General features: G+C 54.8%; 1 protein-coding gene across 1 annotated transcript in view; it reads left to right on the plus strand.

Moving 5' to 3' along the window:
* Positions 1-5,196: 5,196 nt before the first annotated feature.
* Positions 5,197-16,422, plus strand: part of Prkcd (protein kinase C delta) — a 30,899-nt gene continuing 19,673 nt past the window's right edge. The window contains exons 1-2 of the mRNA XM_046452915.1: positions 5,197-5,429; positions 8,665-8,778. The gene's annotated coding sequence lies outside the window, so the exon portion shown is untranslated. The remainder of the gene's footprint in view (positions 5,430-8,664; positions 8,779-16,422) is intronic.

Below are 16,422 nucleotides of genomic sequence, written 5' to 3' on the forward strand. Positions count from 1 at the left end.
CAGCCCCCAACCTGTATTTACTTTTCTAGGTTTCTATGCTTCTCCCTCTCAACTTCTCATTCCCCACCCAGCACCTGGTCCTTAAGATCTATTTTCCAGTTAAGAGGCTGATTGCAGTGCCCTGGATGACCCTCATACCCAGGACCTCGGTTGCACCATCCACAAAATGGGTATACTTAGGTATTTCTGACTTTCCAGGAAGGAGCCAGTGGCTGACAAAAGAAAGTGGCGCCCCGCCCAGGTGCCGGCGCCTCAAGAGCCGCCAGGTGGCTGCTGGACCCGGGAATAGAGCCTGGTCTTTTATAGCCTGGCCTGCGTCACGTGGCTGGGCGGTGTCTCCGCCCCTGGCCGGGAAAGATTTCTCTGGGGCGGGGCGGGGCAAGGCCTCGGGGCAGTCGGTGGCAGTGCGCGGGAGTCGTGCCTCCTGGAGCGTGTTTGTGGGGTGCGGCTGTTAGGGGACCCTGGTGTGCCTGCGGAGGTCCCCACCCTCCCCATTTCGAGGTCCACCTTTCAGCTTAGCCCTGCTCTCGCGGTTCCCACGAGCCAAGCTGCCTTCTGTAAACCAACGTCTGCGGGGAGAGACAGAGTCCCCTGAAGGAAGCACTGCAAGGGGACCTGTGTGAGACCCCAGCTCTCCCCGCCTTCCCGCTGCGTGGGTGACTGAGCATGCCCCCGCCTTGTGAGACCTGATAGAGCACGACTGGGGACTCTCTTGCTTCTCTAGATGTCCTTGGTGACGATCCCTAGCGCAAATGCCCCCCCTCCCACTCCCACGCCCCTTTGGGGGACAGGAACTGTGGAGCCTCCAAGAGAGTCTCAGGCTGGCCAGAGCTGTGCTGTGATAGAGCAGGGCTGAGTCAGTCTAGGGCTGGCTGCACACTCGCGAGAATGGCAGAATAGCCCTGCGACCTGCTTTCCCCAGGAAGCACCTTCCTTTGACCCCCCCCCCTCCACTAGGTATTTCTCAAGTTATGCAAACACAAACTTGTTGAGGGAACCTGCAGCCTTGCTAACTTTGTTTGGCAGTTAACACCAACAGGGATTGAGCTCACTCCCTGTGTCTCAGAAGCTTGATCTGGTTGGTCCACTCAGTGACCCGAGGTCATTACTATTACCATCTCCATTCCACAGATGAGGAAGTGCAGGCACAGTAAAGACATAGGTCCTTGGCAGAAACAAGCTGTAACCTGGTCCCTTCAGCTTCCTGACCTGGCACTTCCCTGCCATGTAGTAATACCCATAAGGCTACTGCCTTCTGAGCCTGCCCTTGCTTGCCCCTCACCTGCTTCCGGACTGAAATCCCTGTCTATGACAGTCTTGGTGGCCTGGGGCATGGGCACGCCCCAAGTGTCCTTCCTACCCCCAACAGGAGGACTGTCCCTGCTGACCTACACCTCCTGCCCCAGAAACAGGAACCCATTCTCCCTTGGCCAGGCCAGTGCTCTGGATGTGATAGAGATGGATTCTAGCAGCCAAAACTTCAGGGACAAGAAGGGACAGAAACAGGGACCCTTAGTCCAAAACAAGGACTAACTCTTGGCAGACATCAAATGGGGGACCCTGTTCTGACTTCAGCTGGGTGGGCCTCTGGGACAGAAAGTGGTCCAGGTCTTTTCCAGGTTGTGTGGTTTAGTCCTTGACTTCCTGTGGAGGAGTCTGGGGGCCCAAAGTATTTGCAACCTTTAGATGGGACAAGGGTGGCAGGGGTCAACTTCATCTTCTCCGGACAAACCCTCCAGGGGGCCCATAGAGCCTGGGTGGATGCTTCCCAGTTCTACTCTTAGCTGTTTCCTTGGCTGTGAACCTGGAGGAGGAAAATGTCACTTCTGGATGGCTGCTATGAGCCCAGCCCTACTTGGGGATTTACATTTCATGTCATGAGAGGCCATCAAGGGCTCTTTCAAGGCTGACAGCCTGTGATCTGGCATAAGGACCATGCCTGTAACCCTAGCCAGTGTGAAGCAAACCCTTACCAGGTGTCTACCCTGGCTGAGGCTCTGTACATATCATCTCATTAACCCTTATCCAGCCAATTCCATAGGTGAGGACTCAGGCTGGGAAAGGTGGGGTCACCTGACCAGAATTATAGTTAGCATGGGACACAGCCAAAATTTGCTCCCAGGCCACAGAAGGACCTTATTGGGTTGGTTATGTGTGCACAGGGGTCAGCTCATCTGGACTCTGCCTTGGCCCACCCAGCATGGCTCCAAAAGCAGCTCAGGATGCTGCAGCACCAGGCAAGCTTGACCTGCACTCCCTGGACCCTACATATGCCTGGGCCTTAGGACCCAGGGCCTATCTCTGTAAGGAAGTCGACCTTCATCCCTCTTCTGCCCTTGATAGAGCATGACCAGGACAGCCTTAGCCCCTCTGCCTCTTTTTGAGTTCCTTGTGCTTCTCCAGAGGAGGAAGACTGAGGCTGATGTGCGTTCTAAGTCCCTGTTTTAGTCAACTTTTTGCTGCTGTGGCTAAAAGACCCAACCAGAACAATTGTAGAAGAGGAAAAGTTTATTTGGGAGTTCATGGTTTCAGTCCATAGTCAGCTCCATTCCTCAGGGCTCAAGGTGAGGCAGGACATCATGGTGGAAGAGAGTGGCAGAGGGAAGCAGCTCATATGATGATCAGAAAGCAGAGAGAGAGAAAGAGACTCCACTTGCCAGATACAAGGTATAAATATACCCTAAAGCCAAGCCCCCAATATCCATTTGCTCCAGCCTCACCCTATCTGCCTTCAATTTCCACTTAATTAATTCTATCATGGAATTAATTTACTAATTGGATTAAGGCTTTCATGACCCGATCATTTCTCCTCTAAACCTTTTTGCATTGTTTCATACATCCAAACTGTAACTGTCCCTAAACTCATGAGCCCATATAATCCTGAAGACCAGGGAGTGTTTCCTGTTGGTTTATTCCTATAGTTATTCCTATAGTTAACTCTAAAGCAGATGTTTCCAACAATGGGTAGTTTTGCCCCTGTGAGGCATTTGGCAGCATTTGGAGATTTATTTGTATGTCACAAATTATGTGTAGAGGGGAGTGGGATATGGGATTGCTACTGATGTCTAGTAGCAATAGAGGCCAGAGATGCTGCTAAACATCCTAGGGTGCACAGGACAACACCCATAACAAAGAATAATGTGGCCCAAAAGTCCTTAAGTGCTGAAATTGAGAATCCTTGATGCAAAGTATGGCTTTTGAAGCTGGGCAGACCTTGCTTTGAGTTCTGCCTCTGTGTACTATATATTCTTGGGCAAGTGGCTTCATCTTTCTCTTAGGCTCAGTTTGCTCACCACCCTCTGGGAGGGTGGCCCCCACCTATGGGAGACTTGAGGACTGGGCAGACTGCACACATCCAGCACCTAGGACAGGCTAGCACAGGGTAGCCCCATGACTGATAGCCATCATTCTTCATTTCCTTTTCCAAGGTGGAAGGTAGCATGTGGCAACAAAGGTCTGGTGGCTGGACCTGGAGCTCCCCAATGTCTAGACATCCTCTATGGTTCCTAGTACAAGGTAGGGCTATTGTTGATGTTGAGGGAGAGGCTGGGTTGGCTACTGTGAACCCAGAGGAGGAGCCAGAAAGGAAACCTGATTCCAAGTGGGCAAAGGTCACTCAAAACTCACCTTGCAGCACACCACCTTTTCCTTCAGCCCAACGCCAGGAAAGCTAATGAATATGTTCAAGATGATGCCCTGGATTGCAAGTGGACATCAGGGAAGAGTGGCATTTGAATGGACATAACCAAGAAATACAGAGATACGGGGATGGACAGGAAATGACCCAGGAAATGTTATGTTCAAAAGTGTGAAGAGTGAGGGACCAGGGCTGTGAACTTAAGACGCTAATTAATTTTCAAACAGAGTTCTGCCTCCTTCCAGGGTATAGGGTACAGGGCCCTCCCTCTGTAGTGGGAGGAGTCATTGTGGTTTTCTCTCTCCAGCCCAGATCCTCAACACATCTTTGCCAGGCATCTCCATCCCTGGTCTCATGGTCAACCCCCACCCCCCTTCCTGCAGCCCTGCAATCTACCTGGTCTGGTCTCTTCTTCCCACCCACTTTCTCCAACCTCAATCACGTGTTCTGTTTCTTACCCCGCCTCTCCTAGCCTCCTGCTTCCTGCCAGCCCGCCCACTGCCTCATCTGATTCCCAGGAGCCCCCTTAAACCCGTCACCGGCCCATTGAAACAGCCTTCCCCACCCTTCCACTGCTGCAGAAGACTAACGTTCTAGCTGTGTCCTGTCTCTGCCACAGGCCCCATAGTCAACTCAGGCCTCCTCAGTGGTCATCCTCCACTTCTAAAGCCCCAGGGTCTCAGCTAGGAAGAGCAGTCTAGACTATTCTCATCCCCTCAAGGTGGTCCCCCAGGAGGCCAGAGCACAGAACTCCGGTTTTTTTTTGCCTCCTGCAAAATGCCATTTCTTGGACTTAGTATGAGGCAATGGCTTGGCTTTCTGAGTTTTGAGGGCAGGGGATTGACTCCCTAGACCCCAATTGGTCTAGGCTCAGAGTACACTGGGTGAAAAAAAATGAATGAATGAGTTATAGCTGACAACGAATTTTCACGTCTAGAAAGGGAGTTCTTGTGCCTGCCTAGGGCTATGGAAACTCTGGAAGGTAGGGACAGGACAGCAGAAGAACGGGAGAGGTAGAGGCAGCTCTTAGAACTGCCCGATGAGCAGTGTAGACTCAGATCAACTAGAACTGCCAGCCCAGGAGTCTTTCCAGCTGCGTCTTTGGGGCAGGGCTTGGACCAGCAGGCCTGGCGGCGGGCACTGAGCCCGGTTGCGTCCGCGCTCCAGCCAACAGGAAAAGAAGAAGTGAGGCCAGGCTGGGAGGGCCAGCTGGCCAGTGGGGAGTCCCAAGCGTGGGCGTGAGGAGCCCGGGAACCCCCGCGGGCGCCTCCTGGGCTTCAGGGTGTATAGGGGCCCCACCAACCTCAGCCTCCTCCACTGTAAAATGGGGTCCCCTCCAGATGCCGGCTTGTGGACTACTGGAGGGCGGAGGCGTGAAGGGTGCTGGGGAGGCTAGAGAGGTCAGAAGACTTAAGCCAGACCTAGAGAGGCACAAACCCGCTGGACCCTTCAGCTCCCAGCTGGCGGGGGCGGGGCCCTGGAGGGGCCGGCACTTGTGGGCGGGCCCTCAGCGGGGGCGGGGTTGAGGCCGGCACCTGGGTGAGGTCGCGCCGCCCCGCCCCCTTGCACTTCCGTGTGCAGCGGCGCCTGAGCAGGAGGCGGCGGCCGCTGGGATCCCCAAAGCGACCCCTGGTATCTGGCAGCAGCGCTGAGACCGGGGCCGTCCCCACCCGCCCCTGGACCCGTCCGGGTCAGGCCTGCACCGATCCCCGTCCGCGCGCACTCCTGGGAGCAGCTCCGGGAACCAGACCCCTGCCGCCGCGACCCCTGGCGCCTGGCCTCGCGCCAGGAGGTGAGTGAGAGCAGGGCGCGGGATCCGGGCTACCTACCTCGAAAGCTCAGCGCTTCTCCCTTCCCCCTCCCTTCTCCGGTTCCCTTTTCCGAAACTGAGAAACTGAGCTGCGACCAGCAAAGTCCCGCCGAGTGCCGAGACCCGCGGTGTCTCGGTGCCCCCGTCCGTCTGTCCCTCTGTTCGACGGTGGGAGCCTGGGCCCTCATGTCCGATCGCTCCCTGGCCTTCTACCTTCCTGTGTGCCCCGGCCGCTCCAAGGGTCCGATCGTCCCTCCCTGATCTCTCTGGGGCCCTCTGTCCGTTCGTGTGTCCTCGCTCCCTCTGTGTTCCCGGGTCCGCCTCTCCCCAGACCGGGTCTGTCTGCTAGTCGCCCTCCGCGTGCTCCATCGCCCCACCCCCACCACTCACCCCGCCGCCCCCTCGATCCTGTCCTCTCGCAGCCGCGCCCCCGGCCCACGCTCGCAGTCCGGTGCCTGTCCAGCAGCCTCTCCTTTAGAGCCGGAGCCAGACGGCCCGCCACGCCTCATCTCCCGCCCCTGGGTCCCATCCGGGCGGACCCGCTCGGCGCCTCCAGCTCTCTATCTCTTCTTTCAGTCTTGATGTCTTTCTCGGTCTCTCCATCTGTCTCTGGGCTGGGCGTGGCTCTAGTCTCCACCATCCCCCTTCTCACCCCGCCCCTCTGAGCCCCCTCTCCGGGTGGCCCTGCCTGGTGCGGTAAGTCCCAGCTTCCCTAACCCAGGAGCCACCTCCCTGGGGGCCCAGGCTGGTAAGGGAAGGGGGGTGGAGATGGAGGCACCCTGCTGGCCAGCTCTGGAGAGGGAGGAGGTGAGCACCATCACAACTGCTCCCACTTCCCCAACTCCCTCTCTGTGGGGGCGGGGAGAGTCCTATTAAGTACCCCATTTAAACCTGACTAGGGTGCGAGTGTGGGAGGATCTTTTTTCCTCTGGCCCCTACCCTATTGCATGGACCCTATCACCGTGTGCTGCATGGCCTGTATCTGGACTTGTGGGTATGCTGTGTGTCTGTCTCCTTATGTGTTTTGTGGGACGTGCCCCTGTGATTCTGTGTCCTTCTTCACGTGTGTGCCTTGTACATGTATATGTGTTTGTTTGTCCTGAAGTTCTTTGTGTGTCCTCTGCAACTGTGCACACCAGATCTTGATGTGTTTGTTCTGTGTCACCAGACTGCCCTTATGTGGTGGTGGTGGGGTGTCCCTGTGTGTCTGGAAGGTCCTATTTTGCACTTGGGTATATCATGGTGACCAACTGGCCATGAGTACATTAGATCCATTAATTGTGGGAGCCCCTGGTGTTGGGGTGCCAGCCCACTGGGCTCATGTGTGAGTGTGTCTAAATAAGTGTGCATGTGTGTGTGCACTCACATTTGGTTCTTCCTGTCCCTCTGCCACTGAGCTACTGTGACCAGGCTGACCTGGTCCAGAGGGAGGAGACTGGTCCCTTGGGTTTCCTCCTTCCTGCTATGGACTGGGCTGGGGTGTGGTAGATAGGCCGGCGGAGGGCAGCTGGGGGCGGGGGGGGGGGATATGTTTGGGTGGTTATACCTGGCTGTAGAATGTTATGAGAGCTCCTGTGTGTGCTGGGACTGCGCTGGAGGTGACACTGGCAGTGTGGGGCTATGGTGGGAGCCTATGACTGGTAACAGACTCACAGTCTGACTGTATGAAACTACAGGTGTGTGCTTGGGAATGACTGTGATTGTAGGGAACTGAGATAGCTGGGTGTGGGTGTCAGTGCAGGAGGGAATGTGACAAGGTATGTAGTGACAGTGCTGGGAGGGAAGGTGAGAGCCCCCGTGTGTGAGACCATGTGCAAGAACATGAGGTCATGGGTGTGCGCTGTGCATGCACAAAGCCAACCTTGGCTCCTGGGGCAATGGTGAAAGCTATAGGCGAGTTCTGGGGTTTGTAGTGTTATGACCAAGATCTCAGGCTCTGGACCAAGACAGACATGGGCTCAAATACTCACTGTACTTATTCAGAGCAAGAGAGGTTGAGTTTCCTTGTCTGCAGCATGGAGAAAGTTGTGATGAGTAGAGGTCCTGTGTCACTGATCCTCAGCACAGCCTTGACCCACAGTGAGCTAACACACACACACTAAGTCTTATTGGTGATCACCCCACAGCTCTGTGATTCCCATTATCTTGGAAGCTGGGATTTAAGAAATCTCCCAAGTGCCCAACCCCATTTCCTGCCTACAGTGGGTCTCTTGCCCCTTCCTGTCCCCTTGATCAAGCTGTCTGTGGGAGGGAGCATGTGTTTGGAAACTCCAAGACCCAACCCTGTTCAGCCTGAATGAATGATAAAACCCTTCCAACTCCTCATGGCCAGCCCCTAGTCTCAGTAGCAGTGATGGGGGGAAGAGGGGGAAGAGGGGTGATTCAGAGCTGTAATTGCAGGGCCCTGACACCATTTAGCTGGCACAGCTAATTGGAATTTAAATTAAAATTAGAAATAATTTAAAGTAATGACAAAAAGAAAAAGCCTGAGGATACCTTTGCCACCAGGGAGGATACCTTTGCTGATGGGGGACTGGGTGGTAGGGAGGAGTTTATACCTGGGGAAGGAAATCTTGTGGAGCCCTGACCTGGTCTTTTAGAGGAAATGCCTTTTAGCTAGGAGATCTAGCGCACCTTGCCGTCACTGCCATTCCGGGCCTCAGGTTTTCAGCTGTATAATGGGCACAAAATAATGGGAGAATCAAATAAACCATAAAATACCAAACAAGGAATAAAAAAAAAATCATCATTCATTTGTTTCAACATGAATCTAGCATAGGAGCTAATACAATAAAATTTGAAGCCATAGAGGCACTTGTGGTATTAATGTTTTCTCCATTTAAAAAGTAGGCTCAGAGGAATTGCCCCAGGCCCTAAAGTGGTGGTGCCTGGTTGCACCCTAGGACTCCAAAACCTGCAGGGCAAACTCCTGCAGACGGAGGGTTGGAAACAGCTCTTTGCTGTCTGCTGACCTCCTTACCAGGCTGAAAATGTTCCAAGGGCAGGGACACAGTGTTCCAACTCCTAACATGAAGTGGACACATAGCCAATGCCCAAGAATATTTGTTCCTGGCAGCCCATTTCACAGAAGAGAAAGTCAAGTCCAGAGAGGTCCAAGATGTAAGAGTCAGGCAAGACTGAGCGGGTCTGTGTCAGCCATGCTGATGGGGAGATCCTGTTTGCTTCCCGGCTCAGCTGTTTTCTCCTGTTCTTGCAGGTCTGCTGGGAATTGGCCCAAGTGAGGGCGGAGGGCCTACTTTTCCTGGTGGTTGGTGAGTGGCAGCAGCAACAGGAGCCCAGACCAAGGACAAGCGGGAGTTGGGAGCCCCAGGTAGGACTGCGTTCTCTTAGGCAGAAGGACATTGGGCTGGGGTAGCATTCTTCTTTGGACTCCTCCCTTTTTGCTGTGGGATTGGGTGGTTTGGGGCCTGGGTGCCCAGAAGAAGCAGCCATTTGCTCTGCCTAGGAGGAGCTCACTGCCTAAAACCTGGCTGTGGCCCAGGGAAGGCTTTGGCCTTGGAGGACTGGAGCCCACCAGTTGTTTGGGGGAAGGAGTGATGACAATTTATTGTCAGTTAGAAAGTGATATGTGAGCCAAGGGTTGGGGGAGGGTGTGTCAGTTTTTCCATGGCTCCTTGTATCTCTGTCACATCATCCTCGCCATCACACAGGGAAATGGAGGTTCACCTAGGCCTCACGGTGGGTTCGGTGGGTTGGATGCTGGGTTGGGAATGGAATGGGGTCTCTCAGCACAGCTGGATATTCTTCCATATCCCATTTCCCCCACTCTATTTCCCCAGCCTCTCTGGGGCTGAGGAGGGATTCTAAATCCCAGTTCCCAGCCTCTAGATTCAAGGCAAGCTGGGCAGTGTCTCTGAGGAATGCCCAAGAAGGCTGCAGTCTCCGAGGCGCCTCAGGAAGCTAGAAATCCCTCCCTTTGGGGCCAGCCTTGGTTCCGTCAGCCCCTATTACAATTGAAACAGTCTTCTGGGCTGGAGCATAAAGCTCCGTGTAACTCACGTGCCTAGCATGCACCCGGCCCTGGGTTTAATTCCCAGAAAGAGAAAGAAAGAAAGGAACCAGCCAGGCACACACCTGTAATCCCAGTGGCTCGGGAGGCTGATGATGCAGGAGGATCGGGAGTTCAAAGCCAGCCTCAGCAAAAGCAAGGTGCTAAGCAACTCAGTGAGACCCTGTCTCTAAATAAAATACAAAATAGGGCTGGGGATGTGGCTCAGTGGTCGAGTGCCCCTGAGTTCAATCCCCTGCATCTCCTCCCCCGTAAAAAAAAAAGAAAGAAAGGAACAAACGAACAAAGGAAGGGGGGGAGAAAAGTGTTACTCACTGAGTGTTTAAATCCCCAGTAAGCCAGATTCTGAATGGGTGTGTGCTGAGGGCACCTGGAACCTGGGGGGGATAGGAGCAGGGGATGGGAAGGATGGCTTTTCCTCTAGGAGTCCTCCCTGATCGGTTCCCTACTCCCACCCTACTGCCTGTCAGGCACTATAGGTCTTAGGGTGACTGAGTGAACTTGAGGAGGCTGGACTCCCTGGGCCTGACTCTGGGGACAGGGCTGTCACTCCACTAGGGGCAGAGGGTCTTCTGCTTATTCATCCTACTCCAAAACCTATCTGGTGGGAAGGATGTGAAGTACCTTTGGCTTGAGGGCCTCTGCCCCCTGAGGCCAGGGGAGCCATTCCCTCCCAGCACTCAAACTCCTTCCCTGAGGAGTTCAATTAGTTAGTTTTGGAGCCGCCCACTTTCTACTCTCAAGCATCACCTGCCTGGCTAGCAGAGATGTGCACATGTTCATACAGAATGCCAGGCTGCACTGGGCACATGTGCCATAGGTGCCTAGTGCCTGCACATACACCCCCATGGGCACACTAATATGCGCATACACACACTCGTCTCTGTCATCATGCACTCAGATGTCTGCCCACACATACCGCACTGTGCCCATGCTGGGTTGGGAAGTGAGGCCCTAGGCAGGGTAACAGCCTAGCCATGTAGCCTGGGTCTGGCGTGACAGTGAGAGTCCAGGTGTGGCTGTGACCAGAGGCTAGAGTTGGGTGGGCCATGCTGTGGGCAGTCAACAGCTGTCTTGCCCATGTAACTCAGGCCTCCAGGGCTTGGTACTGGAGACCAGGGACATGGGCGTGGGGGAGGGGCTGTGTCAGCTGCTGCAGTACCGTTTGTGGCTGCTGCCACAGAGGAGGAAGTGGGCTGTTTGGCCATAAGGCTGAGGTGCTCACGGGCCAGTGGGGGTCCTACAGCCCCTCTGTCTAACCCAGTGTCCATGTCTGGAGAGAGTGGAGTTGCTAGGCTCAGGGGTCCGGGAGGCAGGCAGGGTACTCTCTCCTAGGGTCCACTTTCCAAGGCCTAGACCCAGGGGAGAAGACCGTCTGTCCGAGGCATTTCCGGAGGCTCACTTCCTCTGGGCTGCCCAGGAAGTGGTTTCAGAGTGGGACTGACCAGCCCTCTGCCTGTGGCTTGCCCCGCCCCTGTCCTGCTTTCCGAGGGGAGCAGCATCTTGCCTGTGGGCTAGGCTGACTGATCAGGCTTTCTACTGCCAGGGCTGCTTAGCCTAGTTAGAGACTCTAGGAGAAAGATGAGGTGCTGAGACCATAAAGTCCCCTGCAGCCCCACAACTCCAGCTTCTCCCTCCCTCCAAGCCTGGAAGCCAAGAATCAGAGGCATCAACTTCAACAGGCACAGTCTCTTGGGGACGGAGATGGCAGGCTGCTTCTTGAAGATTCGGCAGCACTAAGCAACTGTATAAATGAGCCTGGCCAAGTGGCTTTGCTACTCAGTGCCTCAGTTTCCCCCTCTGGCAAATTCAATGATATCTACCCTGGCGAGGTTATATGGAAAGTAAGATAATGTGTGCAAAGTAGCCAGCACCATGCTTGGCACATCTTCTGTCAGTCATGTGAAGTACTCAGTGCCTGCTTCCTGGTAACTATTCAGAAAACAGCAAGTGGCACTAATAATGGGCCATAATTGTCTGATTGGCTGAGGACTGTCCCAGTGTCACAAGGCCAGGTGGCTTTGGAGCCCAACTAAGTCAGGTCTCTGGCTCCCTCCTTCCCCCTCAGTTCTGCCTTCGGCAGCAATACCAGGGGTGGGAGAGCTCCATTGGTTCAATAGGTTCCCTGTCCTCTGAGGAAGGAGTGCCAGGGTGGAGCAGCTGTGCCCACTCAGCAGCCCAGCCCCCTCCTGCTGTCTCCCCCTCACTCCCTTTCAAAGAGAGAAGAAAACAGATTTCGTGACAAATAGATGCAGGATGCTGGGGAAGGGAAGCAGGCAGCTAACTGCCTGCCCCCTCAGGGCTCCTCTCAGCCCTCCCACTCTGGGCTCCTGCAGGACTTTGGGCTTAGAGAATTGGCTGGGAATGAGGAAGTGGGTGGTGAGCCCTCCTGCCAGCCTACCTACCCTCAGACCCCTGGCCTCAGCCTTTGGACGGGGGTAGGGGGCAGTCATCTTGGACTGAGGAGACTGAGGGGTCAGGGAGCAACAAATCCCCCCATACACTTGTGCATGCATCCATCCTTAACCCATGGCAGCTGGTGGCCTGCCTATCCCAGAAACAAACAGAAGGTCAGCTCAGTGAGGACTAGGATGAGCTTTGGCTTTCACTCTTTGGGACCAAGAGGCTGAGCTCTCCCGTGTTGAAGAGTTAATGATGGCGATATGGCAGGCAGGGCTCAGGAGCCTGGAGGGCTGGAGATCATTGTAGGGCTGGGCCATCAAGGCAAGGGAATCCTGCAGATTTAGGAAAAGGACCTCGGCAAGCATCAGACAGTCCCTTGTTTAATATTTCCTGGCTGTGTCCCCTGGAGCCAGGTGCTGGACGGCTGTAAGTCTTCTTATTTCTATGAAATAGGCAGATAGGGGAGTATCCTTATGAGAAATGAATGATGGGAAGGAACCACTGTGGGGCATTGGGGACAGGAAGACAGAATAGCAAGCCCAGAGCCTCCTCAGCAGGAAGGAACTTGTCTGATCAGAGAACTGAAAGGGGTCATTGTGGCTAGGACACTGGAATGAAGGGAGAGCAGCTACCAAGGGGGTCAGGAAGGTAAGGGCCACAGGAAAGGAGTCTGAGCTTACCCAAGGAGCAATAGGAAACTCCAGGGGCTTAGGCAAGGGTGATGAGGTCTGCTGTACTCTTAAGTCTTAAGAGCCCTGTCTGGATGCTGGAGCAGAGGAACCATAGGGGCCAAACTAGGGGAGGTAGAGCCGTGGGCAGGCAGGTACCAAGCCTGGAGATGGCAATGGTGGCCAGGATGGGGCAGGAGGCGGAGAAAAGAAGGTCTTGATCTTTGCTGCAGAGGCAGACACCATTGTGGTCTGGGTGGGGAGGCCCCAGAGGAGGCAAACTGGCCCCAGGTGTCTGGCCTGACAGCTGTGTGAGCGTGGGCGCCCCTAACAGATGAGAAGCACTTGGAAGGGAACACCAGTGGGCTGCTGTGGGCAGATTTGAGCACTTTTAGAATCATTCACATGGTGAGGTTGGGGAGGCAGGTGGGGCCACAGCCTGGGTCCAGAAGGGTCTGGGCTAAAGGTGGAGACCTGAGAATCTAAAGCCTAGGTTGGGGAGGAGAGGGCTCAGCAAGCCATTGGTGGGGGAATTTGAGGGTCCTTGCTGGGACTGCTGTCCCTCGAAGGTTCCTGCCCAGGCACCAGGAGGGCAGGCTTGTGGTGGTTGAGCCACTGTTTTCAAAACAGCCCCGGAAGCTTTGGATCATGTCTATGGTTGTATTGGGTAAACAAGAGCAGCCGAGCAGCCAGTCACCAAAGCCAAGGTCGGATCAGATGTCTGTGTGGTATAGGCTTCAGGGCCAAGGTTGGGGGTGTGAGAGGAGGCTCTCGGGGTCCTCCAGTATCAGGACTGGAGAAATCTTGGGGGTTTCCATTGTTAAGACAGGGAAGCTGAGGCCTGTGCTCTGCCCATGGATGTAGGCTGCCTCAGCCCACCCCAGACCTTCCCACAGGCCAGGCACCCCATGACTGAGTGACCGAGGATAGATGAAAATGGGCAGAGACAGGGCAGGGTGTGAGGATGACAGTGGTGGTAAGGACCGTGGTGACGGCTTCTGGGTGTTGGCACTGTTTCTTGTGCCAGGCCTGGTGCTCAGCATGCCTGCCCAAGACTCAGCCATGTTCTCAGGGCACTGGATCTGAACTAGGCCTGTCCAGACCACTCATGCCCATGCTCACCAGCTCCTCTGTTTCCTGTCCTCTGGGAATGGCCTGCTACATGGGTTGGTCTTGTCTCTCCCAGCTTTTTCGAGGTCCCTGCAGTCGGGCGGGGGCATCATCTGGGCTCTACCTACTGCAGAGGGACTGACAGACACCAAAAGGCTTAGGTGGCCACCTTACCTTCTCCCAAACACAAAATATTTGTTTCTTGTAAATAATCAGGAAAATCCTAGGGACTCTATGGGAAAAAGAAGGAGTGGGGTTGGGACCACCTAGTGGAGCTGTTCCCACCTGCCAACACATCCCCTTGCTGCACTGCAGGCCAGATGGGCCATTTGAGCACTGGAACTGGAGCCTCTCTCCCCCTCCACCTGGGTCTGCCCCATTGGCTTTGTGGCTTTGGTTGAATTACTTAATCTGTCTGTCATTTTCTGCATGGTAAGCCTAGAGCTCATGGAGGTCATATGTGGGCTGTCCCCACCTGCAGATGTTCCAGCCCTCCCCTGCTCTCATGTGCCGAGCCTGTGACTGTCACCTGTGACCTCCCAGCCTCAGCCTCAACTGACTCCCCCTCCCCCCACTCCTCCCAGGCCCTGCAGGCAAGGTGGCAGGTCTGCATAGGGATGTGCATGACCCACCCACTCCTTCCTTACACACTTTGGACTTTGCTCTGGACCTCCTTCAGTGGGGAGGCCCAGCCTGGCCTGATTCCCAGATGCCCTTCCCATCTCCAGCCATTGTGCCCCAGGGGGACTATAGTAGGAACAGTGGCATTTGGGTACCAGATTCTAGTCAGGCTTATGGGATCCTTCCAAGTTCATGTATTCATCTCTGTGTCTGCCCAGTGTGCCTGTCCCTGTGTGTGTGTTATGGCTTATTCACATGGATCCTGTATGGCTGGGTGTGGTCTTTGTGGGCCTGGGTGCATGTTGACATTTGAGAAACTATTGGAGGGGGGCACTGTGTGTGTGTGTGTGTGTGTGTGCACCTTTTGAGCTGTCACATGTGACTGTGGCTATAAATGTGTGTGTATACGTCCAACTTCAAGGGAGGCTCCCCATTTGTAACTGTATGTTTGGTTTTGTGGGTGTGCCCATGTGTGCACATGTGTGTCGTTATTCTTGGAGAAGTCCACATATTTCCCAATACCCAGGGTCATACAGAGGCCCCCTTGTCTTCATAGGAGCTGACTCTCTGGCTGCTGCCATGAAGGAGCTTTTGTTACTCCCTCAAGGGTGCCTGGAACCCTCTCTCTGACTGAACCCAGGGCTCCCCAACCCAGGGCCAACTGGGAGACTTCAGGCCTGTGCCTAGTGTGGGCTGTGCTTTTAAGGAGGTCCTATTCAACCTGTATTGGCCCAGATGGTTTGAGCCAGTTGACACTCAACATCCTTAGTCCTGCCCCTCTGTCCCTTCCAAACCCTCTGGATAAGTGGACTGTAACACCTCTGCTTTCCCTGAGATGGAAGCTCCCCGCCTGCCAACCAGCCCATCCCTGATTCTATCCCCTGCCCTGTCTTGCTGTTCTCACTGCCTGAGCAATGCATGGTGTCATCCTGCTCTGTAGCCACTATTTATGTGATATTCTCCATCAGGTTGTAGTTACCATCAGCCTGGTATGTCTTGTCATTGTGATGCCCACTAGCTGGACCTGAGGTGGGCTGAAGGTGATGTGGGGCTTATATGGCCTTGGGGGCCTCAGCTCTTAACTCTGTGTGTGCACACAATCATATCATCTCATGTGTGTGTTTTCCTGGGAAGAAGACTCCTGGCTTTCATTGGATTCTTATAATAGCACGACCCCCTTTGCAATTAAAAGGTACACTTGTGCCGCCTGGGCCCCCCTCTGATTCCTGCTGAATTCCAGACGGCTGGGCTGAGCCTGCCAGTGGGATTTTGAAATGGCCCCAGAAAGTCATCTCTGTAACCAGGGATGAGCATGCTGACCAGGAGGCAGAGATACCCCTAGACCACAAACCCAAGTCCTCAGATACAACTGACCACAGATACTGGCATAGGTCACCAGCAGGGAAGTCGCTGGTATCTTGAGGAGGGGGGAAAGATCCCCAGGCTGGCCTTTTGAATTGCCTGGAAGGACACATGACTCAGGAAGGTCTTCTGGCTGTGGGGACGGCATGTGCAAGTCCATAGAGACTTGAAAGTGAGGTATAGAGTGGCCAGAATGGGAGTTGAACAGGGCAGAGCCAGGATGTGGGGAGCCCTGAATGCCAGGCCGAGGTCTGGGCTGAGGTCTCAGGGCAGTGGGAACCAAGGGGGTTCCACCTGGTGGGAAGATTGGCTAGGGAAGGGACCAGGGTGGTGACAGCTGGGAGGGTGTGCCGGAGAAGGAGAGCAGTGAGGAATAGCAGAGCCCTGGGGAGTCCGAGGAGGACAGTTCGTGGGCAGTGGTTGGTCTGTGTAGGATGAAGGAAGGGTGGAGGAGGAGTCCTGGCCAGAGGATGAGGTGCCAGTCCTGGTGAGGAGCAGAGTTGGGGAGCCTCCCCTGCTGTGGCACTCAGGCATGATCTGAGAGCCCAGCCGTGATTCTTCTTTCAGGAAGAACTGGGCACATGGGGGCTGGGACAAGATTCCTGGTGGAGGTCTTTGGAAGGGAGTTTCTAGCCCTTTCTTCCCTGACCTCCTGTTCCTCTTGCTGAGCCCACTTCCTGGGTTGTGAAACCCTGTGGCCTCCTTGATTTGGTTCTGTCTGGAAAGGCCAGGCTGTTCTGCCGAGCCTGCGCCTTTGGCCTTTCCCAACTGCCAGGGCCTG

This window comes from Marmota monax, unplaced genomic scaffold (assembly GCF_021218885.2).
Source record: "Marmota monax isolate L192 unplaced genomic scaffold, Marmota_monax_Labrador192_F-V1.1 WCK01_AAM20220418_F8-fsc00042, whole genome shotgun sequence".
NCBI lineage: Eukaryota > Metazoa > Chordata > Mammalia > Rodentia > Sciuridae > Marmota > Marmota monax.